This window comes from Gracilinanus agilis, chromosome 2 (assembly GCF_016433145.1).
Source record: "Gracilinanus agilis isolate LMUSP501 chromosome 2, AgileGrace, whole genome shotgun sequence".
NCBI lineage: Eukaryota > Metazoa > Chordata > Mammalia > Didelphimorphia > Didelphidae > Gracilinanus > Gracilinanus agilis.
In genome coordinates, this window is record NC_058131.1 from 26,931,702 (window position 1) to 26,937,846 (window position 6,145).

Sequence of the window (6,145 nt, forward strand, 5' to 3'; positions counted from 1 at the left end):
AGAAACAAGAAAAGGTTATATTTGAATAGAGAATTTTTATTTTAATGCACTCTATTTCAGTGGGCTTCTAGCTTATCAAAATGATGTTGTTACTAGGTTTGGGTTCCTCTGAGGTGATCTCCTATCTCCCCTGTATTTCTCTTGCATATTCTGATTTGAGTGCCCTGATACTCCATTCAAAGGGAGCACTGGCTAAAGACTCTTTTCCCCCTTTCTCTGTTTGGGGCCCTTAGCCCAGACTTGCTGATTGTTGAGAGTTTTATGAGATTTGGGTAGGTAGGGTAGGGCTTGATTAGAGTATTCCAGATTCTTTCCTGAAAATCCAGAGGATTTTGAGATCTTCCAAAGTCTGTGTCCAATTCACTGGAACTTCTTCCTCTTCTTCTATTTCTGTTTCATTTGCTTTCTTTTCACTTCCTTGAAAGAAGCTGTCAATTGTCATTTCTTTTCTCTTTTTCTGTTGTTTATTTATGTTTTTTTCCTTTACTGTTCTGCTAGTTTGAGCAAATGGATTTAATGAACTTTGATGAAATATCTTCCCCCAGCTGGCAATGGAGGTTTGTAGTTACTTTCTCTGTCCTCTGAAGATTTCTTGTCAGTTCAATTGATGGGATTAAGCCTGTATTGATTGGATTAGTCTGTACTGCTTAATCTGCCCTGAGGCTAAAACCTTGAGAGGGGGGAAAAAAGTGAGAGGACAAGAAGGAGTGTTTTCTCTGAGCTGAGCTATACAGCAGTAGGGTCCCCCTGCTCTGTCCTTGTGTTTAGTCAGATTTTCTTTCTTCTTGAAGCCCTTTGTTCTCTATCTCAGTGTGACGAAGCCAAGTGGTCTGAGGTCTAAGATTTGGCTCTCTCTAAGCCGCCATCTTCTGGGCATTTTTGCTGTGTTTCTCTGGCTTTCTCCTCCAGTCACCTCCCCAGTGCCTGTGTTCAACTCCCTGAGTCCCGAGCCAGCAAGGCCCTCTCTCCCGGCAGGTGTGCCCACCCGATCTGAGATTTCAGGGGCCGCTAGAGACTCTGCACAGCACATGGGGGAGGCATCCTGGGATTCCCCTTCTACGCCCTCAGACCCAACAGTTCAAGAATTCAAGCCTTTTTCTTGGGGTACCTCTTGAGCTGACCAGCATTAGGATTCCCCCTGCTCTGTCCTGTTGTTAGATTTGGTTCTCTTTCTTCTCGAAGCGCATTGTTTTCTATCTTGGTGTGGAAAGAGCGGGGAGGTTTTAGGATTGGCTCCGTGTAAGCCGCCATCTTCCCAGAATTCCCCCTGAAAATCCATAGGAGCAGAAGTCAGGAGATGTGGTATCTAGTCCAAGCTCAAAAGCTCAAAGTCTCAGCTGTGGGTAGATGGTCCTCAGTGCCCTGAGCCTGTTTCCTTCATGTCATGTGAGGAAGTCCTAACATGATCCGGGTGGCCTTTTTGGCTCTGGTAGGTTGTGCCGACACAGAACTTCCTTTTTCACTCCCGAGCGGACCTACAGTCACGTACGGTCTAGGCCATACGGTAACATTGTGCCTGTTTATTTGTTTGTTAATCTGCTGGAAAGAAGCCGTGTGGGCTTGTTCTTGTTTTTCAGATGAGCCCTTTTCTCCCTGTTCCTCTTCTTCCTCCTCCTCAGTGCCTTCTCTTCCCCACAAACCACCATGGGGAGCCCCTGCTCTTTGGCCGATGCCTCCCTGAGTCACGGCCCAGCCTTCATTTCACCTGAGAGAATCTCCTGAAGTCTTTGACACATTCTTCCTTCTCCAGCCTTGGCCTGCCGGGGCCACTCTCAGTTCCCTCCTCAGTGGTATCTTCCTCCATGAGAATGTCAGCTCCTTTTTATATCCTTGGGGCTTAACACAGTGCCAGGACCATAATAATTGCTTACTGAATTCTTTATCCATCTATATAAATTATAAAAAAGAAACATATTTATGATTCTTCATCATCCAATAGAAAAACAATCCCACAAACTTCACAGTAACTGCCATCAGTTTTTTATTTTCAAATCTGCATTCTCTCCCATTTTCCCTCCTTCCTTCACTGAGTATGCAAGGGGGAAAAGCCTGTTCACAAGAGTGTTCAGTCCAGCAAAACAGTTCCTGCACTGGCCAACTCCTAATCTCCATGTCCCTGTCAGGCCTCCCTGGGCTGCCCAAGGACATGGAAATGAAGATGGAAATAGCACTTGGATCATCAAGACATGCACACACTGAGGAGGCCAGAGCTGGAGGGGTACACAGAGTTTCAAGGGCATCAATGGCTTTGGGGTACACAGAGTTTCAAGGGTGTTGATGGCTTGATTTTCAAGATGTCTCAGAGGGGAAGCTCCCAAATAATTTTTAGAAAAATTAAAAAAAAATAAAAACCCACAGATGATGCAGGATGGTCAGATAGAGGGCCGACCTGGCATCATGCCAAGCCTGGGCCCCACGTCACTCTGACCCGTGATGACTGTGTGGCCTGGGAGAGTCAGTGAAAAGTCCATGTGCCGAGCTAGGCTCTAGGACACATTGCAGAATGGGTGTCTGTATGGGTAAAGGGAGCCCTGTCATTACCAATGAAATCAAATCCAGACCAAGGAAAAATGCAAAAAGTGAATCAAGGGGACACCAATAATTACTGTCCCACATGTCTGTTTTCTTAGATTTATGTGTGCACGCATGTTCATCTATATTGTCATGGTTATTAGGAACCTGACGGGCCCTGCTAAAGATGAATATTTCTAGAGACAACAAACAGAAAAAGGTAAAACCATGGATCTCCATGATGTACAGTTTGTTCTTTTTTTTAAAAAAAAGAGTATAATTAAATTGGCTTACTAGTTCCAAAGCTATCCTGTTTGTCTATATTTCCCTTAGAATATTTTTCTATTCTCTTTAATGCATTTTTAAATTCCTTGTTGATGCTGTTTATCATTATTTTCTTTATAGATCATTCACTTTTGTTGGCTTCCTTCTTCACTCCCCTTTTCCCCCCTCCAAAAAATAGCTCTTGTCATTAATTAGCACAGTCAAGACCACCAGAACACGTTGGCATACAGCCACTTTCTCGCCTCTACAAAAATCTTTGAGATTGATCTGTACACGTGTCAAAGATAGTCTTGATGGAATCATGAGTGGGGCGAATAAGTCAAGCTTCCACAATTTTCTGTTACAAACCACATCTTCACAGTTGTATCATTCACTGAAAGGTACAGAAAATGGAAGGTCCCACTGAGTTCGAGGGCTTACAAGTATTCGATTCAGCAGCTCATGCAAGATTCCTTGACATACCATAAGAAGACATAAAGGAGGATAAATCACTTTGCTCAATCCTCCTATTTTTGAAGACGGAGGCGTACTCCATAGAGCAGGGGCTCCCTGTGTGTGTGTGCCTTTTATATGAGTATAAATGGGGGACATTCTGGTGCTTGGGGTTGCAAATGACCTCAGACTAATTAGATTAAAACCATCCATACTGCGGAGCTTTCTGAGATTCACAGTGATTATAAAATTTGACCTAATGATCCATGTAAGAAAAAAGAACAAACAGATGAAGAGTTGACTGGTGTTTGTCAAGTTCATAATAGCAATATATATATACATACGTATATAGATATATATATTTCACCCTCTGCTGTGCTGTTGGCCAGTCAGCCCACTGAGCAGATGTAGAAGTCTACATCTCTTGGACAGATAATGCAAGCAGACAACAACCCAGTCCAGAGCTGAAAAGGAGAAAGTCCGTGGCACAGAGCACTCTGGGGACTTGTGAATCCGAAGGTTAGGGAGCCCAACAGCAGCCTGCGGAGGGGGAGAGGGGCGCCGGGGGTTATCCGGAACAAGGACCAGGCAGCTTCTCTGGGTGCCTTGGCTGTGCCCTGTGCATGGCTGCACGCCCTCTGTCTTGCTGCTAAGAATCACTACACTAAGGAGAGAATGTCCTTTGTAGAAGGGGTTCTTTGTGGGATGTGTGTGTGGCGTCCAAAGAAAGTGTGCCGATCCCATTGGGAAAATAACCGAAATCTAGATGAGCTCCACGTACGGCCTTCTTCTGATGCTCTGCTCAGCCGCCTTCTCAGCGGTTCAAGGCTGCTCTTCCATCCTCCAGCGCCTGGAGCCGAGGGAAGCCGGGAGGAAGCAGACGGAGTGCTCTGTGACAGGAAACGTCCCGACGTAGGGCTGCTTAGAGGGTGGCACTTCAGCCCATCACATTCTCTGTTGTATGTAATTATCAGACAAAGCAGCCACGAAGGCCCATTTTCCAGGACTCCGGCGCAGCCAGAACAGCAGCCCCATGCCAGAGCCCCAATCCTGATGCTCAGTAACAGGGTCTGGGTCCTCCCATGAACGGGACGACGGCTGTGCTTGCCAGTACCAGGCAGGCGACTAGCCCCTCACACACGTATTCAATCCCTCCTGGTGGAACCCCATGAGCTGCAGGCGAGCCACGATGCTATAAACACACAGGCCTCACGCTTCGGATTCGCTTCACCCCACGCAGCTGCACATCTCACTCTGACCCTTCATGACACTCTCCTGGGACAGATCTGGGGCTCCTGTTCTACTTGGCCCTGCGACGGGAGGATTGGAAACCCCCTCCTTTCCCAGAGGCCCTTCCTGCTGCCCTTCTCCTTGTGTGGGGCCACAATGGTGCTCCCTTAGTGCTGTCCTTCCCAGGGTGGTGAAGCCTCGCGCTTTAGTGTTCTTCCCTCTGCTTTGTCTGATAAATGCGCCTCTCCCCTGGCTAGGAGCTCGAGGCACTCTTTGGAGGGTCTGTGAGGGGAGCCAGTCCTGCTGTATTCTGTCCTCTGAGTCCAAGGGTGAGAGAAAGCCCCCCTCGGGCCTTGCCCCCTCCTAGGCGGCTGCTTCCTTCCAGAGCCTTCATTCCTCTCCAGGCTGCGCTTCTACATCTCCCCAGCATTCTGGGGGCTCCTCACCAGGAGCCTTTGGCTGCTCTCCCTGTAGAATGGGCAGAATGTTCTTATTCTGCAGGTATTTGTATCCCGGCACTTGGCAAGTGTTTAGGAAGGGCTTGTGGGCCTGAACTGACTTGGACTTAAAGTGTTTTATTTTGTTCCTGCTCGGTTCACACGTCTCCCAAGCTTCTCCGAATGACACGACCAAAAAGCACTCGCTCTTGGGGGCAGCTGGGGAGCTCAGTGGATGGAGAGTCAGGCCTAGAGACAGGAGGTCCTGGGTTCAAATCCAGCCTCGGACACTTCCCAGCTGTGTGACCCTGGGCAAGTCACTTGACCCCCATTGCCCACCCTTACCACTCTTCTGCCTTGGAACCAATACACAGAAGTTAAGGGTTTAAAAAAATTTTTTTAAAAAAATTAAAAAAAAAAAAAGCACTTGCTCTGCCAGCTGAAGAAAGGAGAAAGCAGGCGGGTCCCCCGGCACAGACACGAGGCCGGCGAGGCCGGAGAAGCTCGGCGCTTTGTTAGGGGCTCAGCTGGAACTGGAATCCGAGTCACGGGGCACCGTTGGGACCGGCCCAGACTCGCGGCTCCGAGGCCCGGTTCAGTTCTTCCACACCAGCCACTATACCTTCTGCGCCTTCCTTTGTGCCTCCAGCTCGGCGCCGCCTCAGCCCAGCCTGTTTAAAAAGAATTTCTGAAACGGTGAAGCACCGTCTGTTTAAGGGAGGAAATTAGGGCACCATTAAGCAGAGGGAGAAGTTTAAGTCTGTGATGGCTCGTGACACGGTGGCGGCCCCCTGGGGGGCTCCACCCAGGCGCGCTTCATGGCGCTGCTGTTTTATGGCACAGGCTCTGGGGGGGTCGGGGGGCTCTGCCAGGGGGCTTCTGTGGGGGCAGATTGGAGGAGAAGAAGCTAAAGTCGGGGAGAATGCTGTGTTGGGGAAGAACGTGGCGTTCCAGTCACCCCCTTTGTGTGTCTGCTTCGAGGGAGACGCAGGCATGCTGGGTCAGAGGTTCGGCCCAGGATCTACCCGTGTGTAGGCAGGATGGAGGCTGCGGGAGGCCCAGGAGAGGGAGGCTCTCTCGGGGAAGTCAGGATGGGCAGAGGCTCCCCGGTACCCCGAGAGAAGAAGAGACGAAGGAGAGGCTCGAGGAGGGGCGGACAGGTTGGGGAGAGCCACCGTGGGGACGGGGGGACCGAGAAGCCGGGCCTCGCTCCCACGAGGGCCGGGAATGCGGCAGATCGGTGGGGGGTC